General features: G+C 44.7%; 1 pseudogene; it reads left to right on the forward strand.

Annotated features, from left to right (window-relative positions):
- Positions 1–12,499: 12,499 nt before the first annotated feature.
- LOC125758795 (uncharacterized) lies at positions 12,500–14,016 on the forward strand (annotated as a pseudogene).
- Positions 14,017–15,561: the final 1,545 nt, after the last annotated feature.

The raw sequence follows: 15,561 nt of genomic DNA on the forward strand, positions 1-15,561 counted from the left end.
AGCAAGAACTTTAGCCACTGTTAACGAAGGTGTAGGAAAATTGCTAGATTAAAACGCAGCGCGGACGGTCTTGGACCGAAACTCTGCTTTTCACTTGCCTTGTAGAGTTCTCCTGAGGTTCCTGGTCGTCTAGAATTATAATCTTGAGCGGTGAAGACACCTACGAACATCTGAAACATACTTGCAAGGGCGAGAATATCCATGCCGGCAGAATTTGTGAGCGATAGGTGGCATCTAATTCAAAAGAAGTGATCTGTAAGGATTTACGAATATTTATAGACAGGTGGGATGTAGCGCAGAATGCCTAACTTATTGGCTACAGCCTCCACATACATCAACAAATGCCGCAGGAGAAAGGCGCATTGAATTTTACAGAATTTACCCTTCGCCCTCGTCAGAATTCACATTTAGAGATTTCTTATAGCATGAAAGGGGCCTAGCTGCTGTAAACAACTCTGACATATAACAGCATAGTATGAACGTGTAACAAGTTCGTCAATAAGATAGAATACCTGTACCAAAATATATTAGCGGAGATTATTTCATACAGAGGTAAGTATGTTACTAATGAAGAGCGGTGAATAAGCAAAGAAATTATCTTCGATGCGCTATTATTAGAAAAAATTACGAGGTATAGCTCGTTACGACAACTCGACCGCGAAAGCGATCCGGGGGGGGGGGCACCTTTAAATTACGCAAACCGCTGGTTTTTAATTTGTTTCGTATTGCGAATGCCGAAAAAGAGAAGGGAGGTCGCAGCTCGCACGGTCATGCCGTATTCTGCTCAAGCTGGAGGAGGAGGAATTTTTATTGAAACCAGCAGCTTGGTTGACTGGTCCCAGACCTTTCACGTGGGGACGTCGAGGCCTTGCCTCCACACCGCCTCGCGGGCCTGCTGGGTCGCCCAAGTTCGGCTAATTTTTTTTTAAATAATGCAAACGTCGCAAATACGAAAAGGACGAGCGGCGCGCGACGTTTTTTGTAGCTCACGAAGCGACTTTCAAACATAATCTAACGCTTTCGCCTTTATAGTAATGTATAAAAAACTGAAGCCTGTCAATGAACTGAAGAATTTCGATGGTTGCTGTATAAAAACCTTTAAACAAGTATTGTTATGGAGCTGGCAGTCTCCATTAAAGGACAAGAGAAGCTGGGCTTGAACTTAGTTATTAATTTCTTAATTTATTGATAGCGTTCGCTTCAACAAATGTATCTAGACCATTAACACTTTATTAATCGTTTTGCGTCAGGCCTTCTACAACGCACTTAGCAATCTTGACTCGAGTAGCAAAACAGTGACCGATTCTGAAGGAGGTTTTCGTAGTGGTCAGGTTTAAAAAAAACATATTTTCTGCCTTCACGTTGAAACACTCCTAGTAAAGTCGGAATGCAGAATTTCGTATGCAAACCGAGGGTTGGAGGTGTCATGAAAAGATTCCATTGCAAGAAATATATTAAGATGACTCCTATTTTAAAGAGTAGGTGCAATTAAAGAGCAGCGTTGCGAGGTTGCCAGGGTGGATCTTGTTGACAACTAAGATATCTCATACACGCGGTCAAAAACACATATTTACACTCCATTAGCGGACATAGCCGACATTCTTTCTACGCCTCTTCTCACACAGGACTGACAGAGCACGTAATGTTTATGTACTGTTTATGTAATGTTTATGTGTATGAACACCGTCCAGCCTCTCGCTTTTAAGTGCGGAGCTCTTGAGGGGCTCAGGCTGTCGTATGCTGTTATCCTCGTACCATATGTCGCTTGGCGTGACGCAGGCAAAGCCATGTATATCATAGCCATCTGTAGCATAGCAATGTACAGCAAGGGGGCCAGAAAGATAAGTGAGGCTGGGGAGCAGTGATGTGAGGGTGAGGAGGAGCGAAAGGAGGAAGGAAGGGGGAGGAGGAAAATAGTATGCAGTCATCGTATGGTGCCATCCTATGCCGCCGCTTGATGTCACGCAGGGAAAACGATGTACTGGAGGCGAGGAGTTACGGAGTTGCTCTCTATCGGACGCGCCTCGATTGCGTGCTAGGTAGGATCCCGCCGGCGCACTCCCCATAGGTTTCGGTGTCGGCTCTCTACAAAAACACCTCGCGGAAGCCCTCCAGCACATTTCTGTAAGTACTTTCGGAACGAAATATTAATAAACTCTATGGGGAATACTCTGCTAGAGCCTCCACATTGGAGAGGCTGAGTGGCTGTCATTGCCGGGCCACAAACCTGCTGCCAGCTCCTTCATCGTCCCGCAGCGAGTGTTCTCGCTGTGAGTTCCCGCAGAGGACTTCACTTTGCTCCCAGAATGGGACGAGAACAATATGACGGAGTTAAGCGCTCTTAAAGACTCATACACACGGCAGATGCGAAATACCTGCCGCCTCACAAGCTAATCTATTGCACAGAAGCACGTTCAGTCGCTGCATGCACGTTGGGCCTGAGGTAGGCATTAGATGGAATTCTTCGTCTCAAGGTGATGTGTCAAACTTATAAAATGAGCTTTCCTATAAAATACAATGCTCTATGTAATATAAACGAGCGTCATATGTAGAAACGTCGTTTATTTGCGCTTCTTATGCTTTGGTGTGCTGCTTACCTCCGCTCATTTCTTTCGCCACATACATTTCTGTAGCGTTCGCGACTGCGTGTTACATCTGCTTCTAAAGAAGTAAGCCGCGATATTTTGACGGTGTACCATTAAGCAAACAACGAAAAGTGAACACTCGTTTGAACTCGAATATAAAACGAGAGTTGCCCGACTACGCAATGCTCTCTCACTGCACACTAATTGCCTACAATGGAGTGTGAACGTAATTCATCACGCGAACTTAGTATTGTTGGAATTACCGTAATTCCCTGTCGGAATTGCCGTAAGTAATGTTGCAATTGCCGCGAACTTAGTATTGTTGGAATTGACTTCTGTCGCAAACACAGGTCTTTTTATTGTTTCTGTTTGCTTTTAAGTCATAGAAGCGAGGCCGCGGCCACCCTGAGGAGCTGTCTTGTACGTGTTCTGTGATAGAACGGAACGAAACGTCACTAGAGGTCGATAGAGAACAAACAGTCAATAGCCTCGTTGAGGGAATTCAGAAATGTTTTCAGCGCATGAATAAATATGGAATTATTATAGGTGAACATCAATATTGACACACATTGCTTTTCAAAGCTTGAAATTGAACAGCGCGACTACTTTAACAATTCATCTGTGTTAATGTCTTGATCGGGTGCTAGGTGGTGTCGCGTGTTCACGAGACTTTCGGTAATGAGTGGATGGTTGCTACTTTCGCAAACTATCAGCGCGCTATTAGAATAAGCCAGGCACAGAGAAGGATAATTTGATTCTCTGGCGCAAGCGCTTACGTTTTGATTCAATTCAAGTCGCCCGGAGACTGTTCTGTAGCCGTCCTAGCGGACGGTGTCTCCGTCCGTTCTGTGCCCGTTTTTTGCCAAAATGGTTGACAGCACTGCCTTTTCCGGTCGCTGTTCTCACGTCTGACTGTCAGACGAGCCTCGACCAATCACTTACGGCTCCTTCTTGTCCCCTCGGGACGTTTCGTTCCGTTCCATCACAGGACTTGTACAAGATAACTCCCCTGACATCGCGTCGAGCCCGGAGAGGGCGGCCGCCGTGAACGGCGGTGAACTCTGAGAAGGCGTTTTGAAGCGACTGGAAGGCCCGCTGGCAGTGAATACCAATTTTCAGGGAGTGACAAAGCACAGTTTGTGTAGGCCTCGTACACTTTCGCGATGCTTTTCGACCAGGTGACTTGATGCGCAGTCAAGGCATCTGCCGGCCTTGGCAATGCATATCGCGTTCGCAGTTCAGAATTGATCGCAGTAGTTTAGAAATAGCGCAGTATAGTTCAGAAATGATGACTTACGTAGGAATTAATCCGCGTCTAATTGCGTGTCGGAAGGAGCAAAGTGAAGACATAAATGCAGAAGGCCTAGCATCTTCTCGTGCGTCATTGACAGCCGCTGGTGATGCAGTGTTGTGACCAGGGCCGTAGCCAGTGGGGGGTGGGGGGCTTTAGTCATAGGGGTCTGAGCACCCCCCCCCCCAATTTTCATGGAGGGTGGTGTTTTACCATAAATAAATAAAAAAATAGGTGTTTTTCTTGAATAGTGAAGCCCTTCAGCTAGTGGGTCCCCCCCCCCAAAAAAAAAAAAATTTCCTGGCTACGGGCCTGGTTGTGACTGCGCCAGCGAAACGCAGCGCGAAATGTCGAGACTACCTATTCGACCTGAAACGTAATAAGCCGCACCACACCCTCATCCACGTATGCCACTAGACTTAAAGGTGCCCTGCAACAGTTTATCAAGTAATCATAGAATGACCTCACTACCAGTGTTTTTACAGCGAAAGCTGTTATGAGATCATTTCACCGGCCGCTTTTGGCGCCGTAGTTGTCCGCCGCCGGTGTCCGTAACCAGTATCGCTCGAAATAAGAAAAAAAAACGAAATAAGAAAAAAATTCCAGGATGGAACGAGGTTCGACCCTGGGCCCTCAGCGTGGGAGCCCAGTATTCAACCTCTGAGCCGTGCCGGTGCTTGAAACTGCTTCGCAAAAAAGTCCTATACAGGCTTCATGTCGGGAAGGAACCACATTAGCATATGCAATATAGCGTGGTAGAAGAGTGAAATAAGCACCAAGCGTCGCACAACGCAAATTCAGTAACCAGGCGTCACACAATGCGAATTGCGCAACGAGTAGGTTGTTGAATGCTTCCAACCCATTACAAAGGGTTCTGCCATAATTCTTCATCGTCATCAGGCACAGCATCAACAAAGTGCGCATAATGCCTTACATGCGTTTAGCAGGTACCACGGCTCTCGGTAGAATGACGAAAATTGGCACAGTGCCTGCTGCCCTACTTCTCAAAAATTACAATGAGATATAGCGTAGTGGGTTCCTCGAAAGTTCACTTGTATTGGTTGCCAAGGAAGCCCATAAGCGCATGATCCATTTCTTCGGGGTCTCAGTAAAATTACAATGATTTATAGCGTAGTGGGTCCCTCGCAAGTGCACTTGTATTGGTTGTTGAGGAAGCCCATAAGCGCATGATCCATTTCCTCGGAGTCTCAGTAAAATTACAATGATTTATAGCGTAGTGGGTTCCTCGCAAGTGCACTTGTATTGGTTGCCAAGGAAGCCCATAAGCGCATGATTCATTTCCTCGGGGTCTCAGTAAAGTTCTTCACCCCCCCCCCCCAGTCTCTCCCCCACGTCAACGTATGTTATACAGCATGACGGGAGAGGGAAATAGCGACCGGGCGTCACCCAATGCAAATTGCATAACTGGTGGGCCGTTTAAAGCTTCCAACCCATTACAAAGGGCTGAGCCATAATTCTTCATCGTCATCAGTCGTCGCGTCAACAAAGTGCACATAATGCCTTACAGACGTGTAGCTGGTGCCTCGCTTCTCCGCACAATGACGAATAATGGCTTAGTAGGTGCTTCCTAACTTCACAAAAATTGTGATTTATGGCGCAGTGGGTACCTTTCTAGTGTACTTGTATTGTAGCCCCAAGAGAGCTTACAACGGGCTCTAGAAATGCCGCTCTTCCAGCTTTCGCTGTGACTGTGCTTCGATTTCAGCGCAGGCCTGGCGTTTTTTGCCTCACAAATCGACCACCGCAAAAATTTTTAGAATGTATGAAGTACGTGCAGACTTACAAGGATTTGTTACACGCTGTAGGCCAGGGGTGTCAAGCTCACCTGAGCTAACGGGCAACAGTCACGAGACTTGGCTTGCAAGGGCAGGGCACAGTGAAGAATGAAGTAGAGGGGGGACGGGGCTGCCCATATCTCATATGTCGCTCATTTCCAAAAGGAGATGACATCAGGATTTGAGAACTGCGTCGGTACTGATCACCACAATGACTGAAATCTGGGCGCCAACTCGTAAATATAGTTTTTGTCCTATGATTATGTTTCAACACATGGTGACCGCAAGGGATGCCTCCTGAAAACAATGATTTAGTCACGTCTGTATAGCTCATGAACATACTTAGTAAGAAAAAAAAAAAGCCGGCAGATCCCACGCATTGTGGGAATCGATGTAATGCGAATCAGCCAGCAAAGAGCTGCATACATCGTCTTGTATGTCATTGAGGAAAATGCGTGTCATGGTTTTCATGTTAACTCCTAATATTTATGTTCGTCACACAGTAACGCCGCGCAATAGCAACTTCGGGGTAGATCAAGCTAGCGAAACGGCCGCCAGCGCACCATGAGCGTGGCACGTAAGTCATGCTGTACATGACATGCGTGTCATGATTCTCATGTTAACTCGAGTTATTTATGTTCGTCACACAGTCACGTCGCAAGATACCAATTTCGGTGTATATCAAGCTAGCGAAGCGGCCGCGAGCGCACCATGAGCGTGGCACGTAAGTCATGCTGTACATGACATTCGTGTCATGATTTTCATGTTAACTCGTGTTATTTATGTTTGTTACACAGTCACGTCACGCAATACCAACTTTGGGGTAGATCAAGCTAGCGAAACGGCCGCCAGCGCCCCATGAGCGTGGCACGTAAGTCATGCTGTACATGACATTCGTGTCATGATTTTCATGTTAACTCGTGTTATTTATGTTCGTTACACAGTCACGTCGCGCAATACCAATTTTGGGGTAGATGAAGCTAGCGAAACGGCCGCCAGCGCTCCATGAGCGTGGCACGTAAGTCATGCTGTACATGACATTCGTGTCATGATTTTCATGTTAACTCGTGTTATTTATGTTCGTTACACAGTCACGTCACGCAATACCAATTTTGGGGTAGATGAAGCTAGCGAAACGGCCGCCAGCGCTCCATGAGCGTGGCACGTAAGTCATGCTGTACATGACATTCGTGTCATGATTTTCCTGTTAACTCATGTTATTTATGTTCGTTACACAGTCACGTGGCAAGATACCTGTTTTGGTGTATATAAAGCTAGCGAAACGGCTGCTAGAGCACCGTGAGCGTGGCACGTAAGTCATGCTGTACATGACATGCGTGTCATGATTTCATGTTATGACTTGTCATTTATGTTCGTAATACAGTCATGTTACGCCATACCAATTTTGGTGTACATTCGATTAACCAAGTGACCAGGAGAGCACAAAGTCTTAGGCGGCTAGATAGATAGATAGATAGATAGATAGATAGATAGATAGATAGATAGATAGATAGATAGATAGATAGATAGATAGATAGATAGATAGATAGATAGATAGATAGATAGATAGATAGATAGATAGATAGATAGGTACGCTCAAAGTCGCAGAAGTTCGCTAAGAAATGCTTCGCATTTAGAAGATATGGGATAAAGATAGTCGTGTGCGGGCGGTGCCACTACCGAAAGGTCGGTGAACGGCATGAGGACCGCGCGCCTCTTCTTTGATACCACTGCTCTAAGCGCTTCATCTTCCCTTTCGTTCCAGCGAGTGCTCTGAAAGCTACATACGGGAGGCGATGACAAGGGGGAAGAATGTGCGTCGGTACATCAGCGCGCGTCATGGCTCTAAGTACTTTATTTTCTTGGCTTGTTTTGACACCGTGCTTCTTTTATTGCGCGGGTCACTTTCCTTGTGATCACGAGCGTGCCACGAGCGTAAAGCGCGGCGCGGGCACGTCACGCCGCACCGCGGCGGCCGTGGTAACTATGCAGCTCACGATGCACAAATCATCCAACAGCCGCGTCCATGTGCTTTTCGGCATATCACGTAGTCGGTTTTCGATATATGGTATCACTTGTCTAGAGAAGAGCAAGTAATTTCTCGCTGACTTTTTACGAGCCGGCAGCTGACGAATAATCCCTCGCATACTACCTGAAGGCATCAAGTGTGCGAACGATACCCTCGCTATGAATGAAGGCTACCTGAAGACATCAAGTCTGCCAGAACGAGACCCTCGCTATGAATGCAGGACCTGAAGGCATGAAGTCTGCCAGAATGAGACCAGCGCTATTCATTCATAGCGAGGGTCTCGTTCTGGCAGACTTGATGCCTTCAAGTAGTTTGCGAGGGATTATTGGTCAGCTGCCGGCTCATGAAAAGATGACATGCGACGTGACGCCAACAGGCAGAAATAGAGTGTTCCGCACTCGTCGCCATGGCGGGGACCCGCGCTGACTAACACTGCTTGGTTTAAATGTACATATATACCCCATAAAATGGACGAGAGGATGACCGCCGCCGTAGCTCAGTGGTGGAGCATCGTACGCGTTATTCGAAAGTCGCAGGTTCGGTCTCTGCTGGCCGCAAGTTACATTTCCGTCCACTTTACTTTCTTCACATTTATATCCTAATTACTAGAAATAGCACCCCCTATATTTTCCTTGGCAATATTGTCTGTCAGTTCTCATTTATAGATAGATAGATAGATAGATAGATAGATAGATAGATAGATAGATAGATAGATAGATAGATAGATAGATAGATAGATAGATAGATAAAAATTGGCAAAGTGTGCTTGGTTCCCTAAGAAATTCTTCGTTTTTAAAAAACGACGCACAGCCACACGCACATCAATACTAGGTGAAAATTAACAGGACAAAAGCTAATAAGCCCTAAGAAAAGCCCCCGCTTCCGATACGGCTCTAAAAGTGATTATTGTGTTCGGAAATACATATTGAGCCATTGCACATATCATGAAAATGCTTGGTCTACCTCACGAACTCTGTAGAAGTCTGGTGAATGTCAATATTGACGTCAATATGTCACGTCTTTCATAAAACTGCCCTTTTTTAGTGCTGCTTTTTTAGGTGTGCAGCGGCTTGCAGAATAAAGTTGTTTCGGCTCCGTTGTGGGTTGCTGACGAGAGCAGTGCGACGTGAAAAAATTCATGCCGAGATTATCGCGCATGGCCTTTGCGCGGTGACCCGCCGCCATGGCGGCTAAGTCTACTTCCGAGAATGCTCAGGTATGCAAGTAGATTATTTTGTCTGATACGAAGCGTTTAACAATATCATATTTTCGGTCCCTTCTGACGATAGGTCAGTATTGACGCTGTCTAATTTTCGATTGAGTTGTTGAAGGAGCGTCTACATATCTACGAAGTCTGCAGAGGCTTATTGTTCTGTAGATAAAAGGGCATGTTTGAGCTCCCCTGTGGCTTGCCTGCTGAAGCGGTTCATTCAGGTAGCATCCTAATGATGCCTGACGTCTAGTAAAAATAAAGATTTCTGGCCCTGTCAGAAGGTCAAGACGTTCGATAGCTTGAAGGGAATAAAATTTTAGTTAGCTTCTCTGCTGAAAAAAAAAAACGGACAACACACCATGATGATTGCTAATTGTTCAGCCGTTGAAGACAAGGCCTGCTTGCGTGCAACTTGGTAATCTATCACCAGTTTGAAAAAACCGTACAAATAATTTACAAAACATATTGACATGATCCATATAGCATAACTGCAGTTATTCGCCTTCCATGTATTTACAATACGCAAGAATGCCGCAATTTCAACTGCGGAGGACGTAATCTAACAGAGAGGTGCGTGGGAATTGTGTCTGCTCATTAGTTGTAACTACCTGCGGTTGCTCCCCCTAAATGTAGGCTCACCATCGCACACAGGCCACAATCTCATTTCAATCCATCCCGCTTCTTAATGGTTTGTCTCCGTAGACGTTTTAATAGATGACCAAGTCTTTCTAATGTACTAACAAACTAATTAAAATTTTTGAACAAGATCCTTACTAGCCGTTTAATAATCACATAAGCTAAGTGAATATACTAAGAAATTACTAACAAGACGTAATTGCTGCTCGTGGTGTAAGTTAATCTCGTTTGTTATAAATTTTGTGGAATCTAGAATTTTACGGAACAGGGAACACGGTTCGCTTGATGCGAAGTTGACTTGAGTGCAGCGGCAAGGACGATTGGCACATGCCATGCGCAAATCAACTCGAGGACGCTTCGCAAGGTTCACGTGTTACCACAACCAGCCTTACTCAGTCTTTAAGTGCAAAATAAAAACGCAGTGCCGCAAAACACAGCTGCCTTTTGTTTACATAAACGAAGACGCCGTTAGACGCTCCTGTTAAGGACCTGGTCAGTAGTGGTAAAGGATTTAGATAGAGCTTTACTTTTCACTGGAATTTCGCAACTTGGCTTATCTAATTTCTTGCGATTTATAATACTTCGAGTTATCTATCTATCTATCTATCTATCTATCTATCTATCTATCTATCTATCTATCTATCTATCTATCTATCTATCTATCTATCTATCTATCTATCTATCTATCTATCTATCTATCTATCTATCTATCTATCTATCTATCTATCTATCTATCTATCTATCTATCTATCTATCTATCTATCTATCTATCTATCTATCTATCTATCTATCTATCTATCTATCTATCTATCTATCTGTCTGTCTGTCTGTCTGTCTGTCTGTCTGTCTGTCTGTCTGTCTGTCTGTCTGTCTGTCTGTCTGTCTGTCTATCTATCTATCTATCTATCTGTTGCCAAACGCCCCTAATTTTTAGGTGATCCGGCATCATGAAAAAAATTCACAGATTAGCCGCTAGGCCGAAGCAATGAATGCGATTGCAACAAACTGAAATGTGACGTGAAGAATGGCAAGCAATGGCTGGCAAGAATAGCTGGCTACAATTAAGCAACTTGACATATTCACTGACTCTTAGCGGCTATCCAGGAACTCAAGAAAGTTCACAATGCGATGCAAATTCGCGAGGCGATACATAAGATGGACCGTAACACAACCATTTGCGTCAGGGTACACTGGATTCAAGTCCATGCTGCGAAACCTCGCAATATTGTTGCTGGCCAACAAGCACACTGCCATCCTAATACAGACCTCCCATCTATACCCTTCCACTTCAACCCCTAAATACACTCCGTGCACGTAAAAGTGTTCTCCGGCAGGATGCACGCGCTCTTATCCAACCGTGTGTGTCTGCTCTCTCCCCTTTCAGCTTACTAGGGCGGAAGAAGTCGTGCTTAGGAGGCTTCGGGCAGGTGCGCGTGTTCGTGACGTTCGTACATTTCTCGATTCCTGCATAGTCGTTTCCGGGCTTAAACCGAACACTGTGACTGGTTCTGGATGACTGACAGGTTAACATATTTTGCGCTAGAGGTTGCGGAGTAGCCGTGCTCTGGTTGCACGTAACGCACATTTTCGGAGTAATTGTCGCTTTATTCTATAGGGCATCACGAAGCTGCAAATAGAAGTTACTTGGCATTAATAGCTTTGAAGTACCTCTTGAGCGATATCGTTAGTGAAACATAGCTTTAAAAATCAAAAGCACAGATTGAGATACCACAGAACGGAGAGGGATGCTCGTGTTATTTTCCTATTTTTTCTCTTTGGTGTCATAATTTGCACTTATGATTTTGAAGATTAAAACAAACAATGAGGTGAAACTGCTGCGAGCTGCTTTTGCTAGGTACAGGCACTATGTCAGATTTTCAAGCGAAAGGTTTTGATTTTACGCATGCAGATTTTATAACACAGCCGAGTTCTAATATACGCGGCTCTTTTTTTATCCATTCCCATATACTGTCGCAATGACTGCGAGTTCTAAGCGGGCGTTCCAGTTAGCCACCTTGCTCCTTCTATGTAAACACCAGCGCAAATGGAAATCAACCCGGAGCTTTCATCAACCCAGTTATTCAGCTTAAACTGATCAATTATACATAAAACTGCACAATCCTTTTTGATCATTTCTAGAACTTTTCTCGGTTCAGCAACCACACCAGCAAACAGCACTATCAAAGTAAAAGAAAATATTGCATTTTGGCCCACGGCATGGCTTTTTAGTTGCTATCATTATGCAGAAAGCAAACGCACACACTCCGAACACCGCACTTCACATAAAACTCCAAACACACTCACACACACTACACACACAATTCTAGGCACGGCGTCTCCCACTAGTCTTGGTCGATCTCGAGGCAGTGAAACGATGTTTCCATTCATTGTGCACATGTCCGCACGTACAATGTCACTTGCATCGAAATGTTTTTCGCACACGCGAACGTACGTGGAGTCGAACGAAAATCCGACAGTCTCCTGTCGCGGGATTGCACGTTTCTACCTCTCGTGTTGTCTGCGTCGGCTCGTAAACAGAACATGGAGACTTTTTCGACGGTTCCCTTGTATCCCGAGTGACAGCCCGGCAAACAGCAGGTGGTGGGCATCACTGTCACGATGAGATGACCACGCAAAGAAAAAAAGGGGGTGCAACCAGCACAAACAACACCACTCCGCTAATCGCGGGCAGCAGCAGCCGGCTTCCTCGTCCCCCTTCTAGCTACGACAGCGCCGCGGCACGGAAGGTGCGGGCGGTATATGAAGCTCTCCCATTGAGTTACGCGGGAGATTCATGACCAGTAAAAGTATTGAGGGACCACGGCGTTGCTATTGCTTCACAGCGTTGCTGGAGCACGTCTACGTACAGTTTAAGGGCTTTTCAGATCGAAAAGTACCACTTATAAAATAACCACGTGCTTTTGGGATCCACCGCTGCAGCTACAAACACTACGAAGGGTGAGCTTTCTGTTGCACCGTAAAAAAACTGGGTCGACAAAAATCGGTTGTTGGTCGCTTTAAGAATATGTGGAAATGCTTTACAAGTATGAATTTTAAAAGCCAGGCGGCCAGCAGTATTCTCTTTGTTATAAGTTGTTTATCAACAGCAGGTGCTAAGTTTCCTTTCTGTCATGCGACTGTGTGTATGAAATCCCACTTCAGACAAAGGAATCTTAATAAAAGGCATATACATTTCAACTTCACAAAGTCAGTCAAAGGTTAAAGATCTTTTGATAAAATTATGCTCTTTGATGTGCCTTCAAGATAAAAGGCAGAGTATTAGCCTGTTTCTTTGCTCCTTCTCTCACTGCAGTTCTGCTGCTTGTTCAGCAGCAGTAGCTCATGAATCTCTCCTATTTCTGTAAACAGGTTGCAAGGAAAGAGCAGTCTACCCAGTGGGAAAGCATATTGCCAGACGACCACAACTATGCAAGAACAACCGTCCTGAACAAATGTGAAATATTTGGACCAACTCTTACAAAGGATGATTGCCTTTTTTATACAGGCATCACTAAAGATATTTTTCAGAACTTATCGAAGGCAATCACCTTTAAAGGACCCAAGAAGTTTTTCAACATTTGCGTAGATCAACTTTTGATGACCTTGACGAGGCTATGCTTAGGCCTTCTTTATGGGCGCTTGGCCAGGATTTTTCATAAGCCTCTTGCTTCAGTACACAGCATCATCAAGCACATATTGTACGCACTCGGCAAGATAATGAGAAAAGTGGTTCTCTGGCTACCCAGGGATGTAATAAGAGACAGCATGCCAGCTTCCTTTCTGAACACTCATTATGAGGGAACTACATGCATTATTGATTGCATGAGGTTTTCCTGCAGCGACCAAGGAAGCTAATGCCTCGAGCGCAGACCTACAGTAGCTACAAGGCTCACAATACTGTGAAGTTTCTGGTGGCCATTGCGCCGAATGGCTACATTATGTATGTGTCAGATGCTTATGGAGGACGAGCCTCTGACAAATTTTAACTAGTGACCGTGGCACTGAAGACCTGCTGGGTCCTGGAGATGAGATCATGGCGGATAGAGGATCCAGCCTAAGGCAAAATCTTGAGCTGCAAGGCGTCAAGCTGAACATGCCTACCTTTACAAAAGGCACGGAATGGATTACTAATGCTTGATTGTTATTGTAGTTGAAAATATGCCAGATAACCATTCATTTTTTCCACAGGCAGGCCTCTGCTCACTGAAGGAGACGTCACACGGACAAGGAGGATTGCTTCGTTACGCATACACGCTGAAAGAGCAATTATTCGCTTGAGAACTTACAGAATATTTAAGCAAGCGCTACTTATCAAATCCAACAAGACCATCAGCAAGCGGGCATTTGTCTGTTCTGGACTGTGCAATTTCAAGGGTGCATTGATTGCAAACCAAAGGAGTACCCATGAGTAGAGCACCAAATCATGTCTGTACAGAACTTGAAGGGCCCAGTAAAGGGATCCAGACTTTTTTTACCACCTCTCAAGAAGTGCGGTATAACGTTTTATGTGGTTGGGTGCTTGACACTTCTACTACATGTGATGGTGAATGCGATGCCCTGCATCTCTTGAGTGTGACTACAATGAATCAGCATACCGGAATACCTGCTCCTCTATGTTTATGTGGTCAGTGTTGCTTCTGCTTATGCTGAGAAATACGAGAATTGATAGTGACATTTACTAAAAGCAGCCAGACTATATCTGAACGCACAGATCACAAATATAAAATAAGGCCATGCCGGGCCAGGGTGAACCTGTGCGCAAATTCGCTTTTGATAAAACTATCAATCATTGGAATAGTCTGACGCCTGAGCAAGTGTGGAGTGTCAATGAATATGTATTTCTTTTTAAATTTGTAACTCCCTGCTGTAACGCCTCAAGGCAAAGTGGGGATATATATGAATAAAGAAAAAAAATAATAGCAATTGCTACGTGCTCTAGTTTTCAATCACAAGTCATAGCCATCCATGTGTGCAGCCACAGTGCTAGACTGAAGGCATGAGCCCCGCCTCAGATCTGAAAGCAACCTGCCTCTTCTCCGGTCGAAAATTGGGAGCTGATACTAGTAAATGAGCCAACACTTGTGCAGGCATATCTGATTAGCTAATTTAGATGATCTCTTTTATATTTTAAACTAGCAGTACAGAAAATGTCTGCAGCTGAAAATACCTAATGTCCCCCTTGCAGGCAGACCCTCACGGAATTTATCAATTTCAGGACATTTACACTATGCAGCAACGTGGATTACTTTTGAAAGTCTGCAGAAAAGGTAGTTGACCCCGACCCCGTGGCACAGCGTCAGTCGCTTTGTATGAAAATCAAAGGCACAGTGAAGTGCTCTGACTAAGCTTTTATGAAACATTTATTTTTTATTCCTTGTTGAAAAGCATGTGCAGTTCACATAACTACATTCAGCTTGACTGATATAAGCTCTCTGTGTGAATTAAACACAGAAGAAATTAAAAAAATATTGATGCATAGGCAGAACAAGCAGGTGGAAAGACTGTTGCTATTCGTCATTTTAATCTCAACTGGCCCGAACAAACACGGCAGAATAACATGCTACAGCCACTAAGAGACTGGAATTAGAAAATGTTGAGAATTTTCTCTCGCATACCGCACACTTTTGCAACAGCTGCTCCGCTTATTCTAAGTTCAGGTGTACATTTTCATGTTGCTTTACAGAAGTAAAGCACAGTACAGACTTGCGATTTCAGCCAACTAGATTGAATGCTTTCAATTATACAGTGAAAACAAGTGGAGTGCAGTGATGGCAAATCAGCACAGTGAACCAACATCGACGTCAAAGCGAACATTTTCGCAAACTTCTACCTTCCCGTCCACCATCAACAATAAAGTTTGCAAATGTTGACGTAATCGGTGGAAATTGGTAGTGACTTATTTGCATAGCGCCTCTCCGCTTCTGGAAGAAGCTCTACAAAATAAAACGTCTTGAGCCTTGGCATGCATGCTCTGACAAAACTTTCACAGAGGGTACTTGGACCACTATATC

This window comes from Rhipicephalus sanguineus, chromosome 6, assembly GCF_013339695.2.
Source record: "Rhipicephalus sanguineus isolate Rsan-2018 chromosome 6, BIME_Rsan_1.4, whole genome shotgun sequence".
Classification (NCBI taxonomy): domain Eukaryota; kingdom Metazoa; phylum Arthropoda; class Arachnida; order Ixodida; family Ixodidae; genus Rhipicephalus; species Rhipicephalus sanguineus.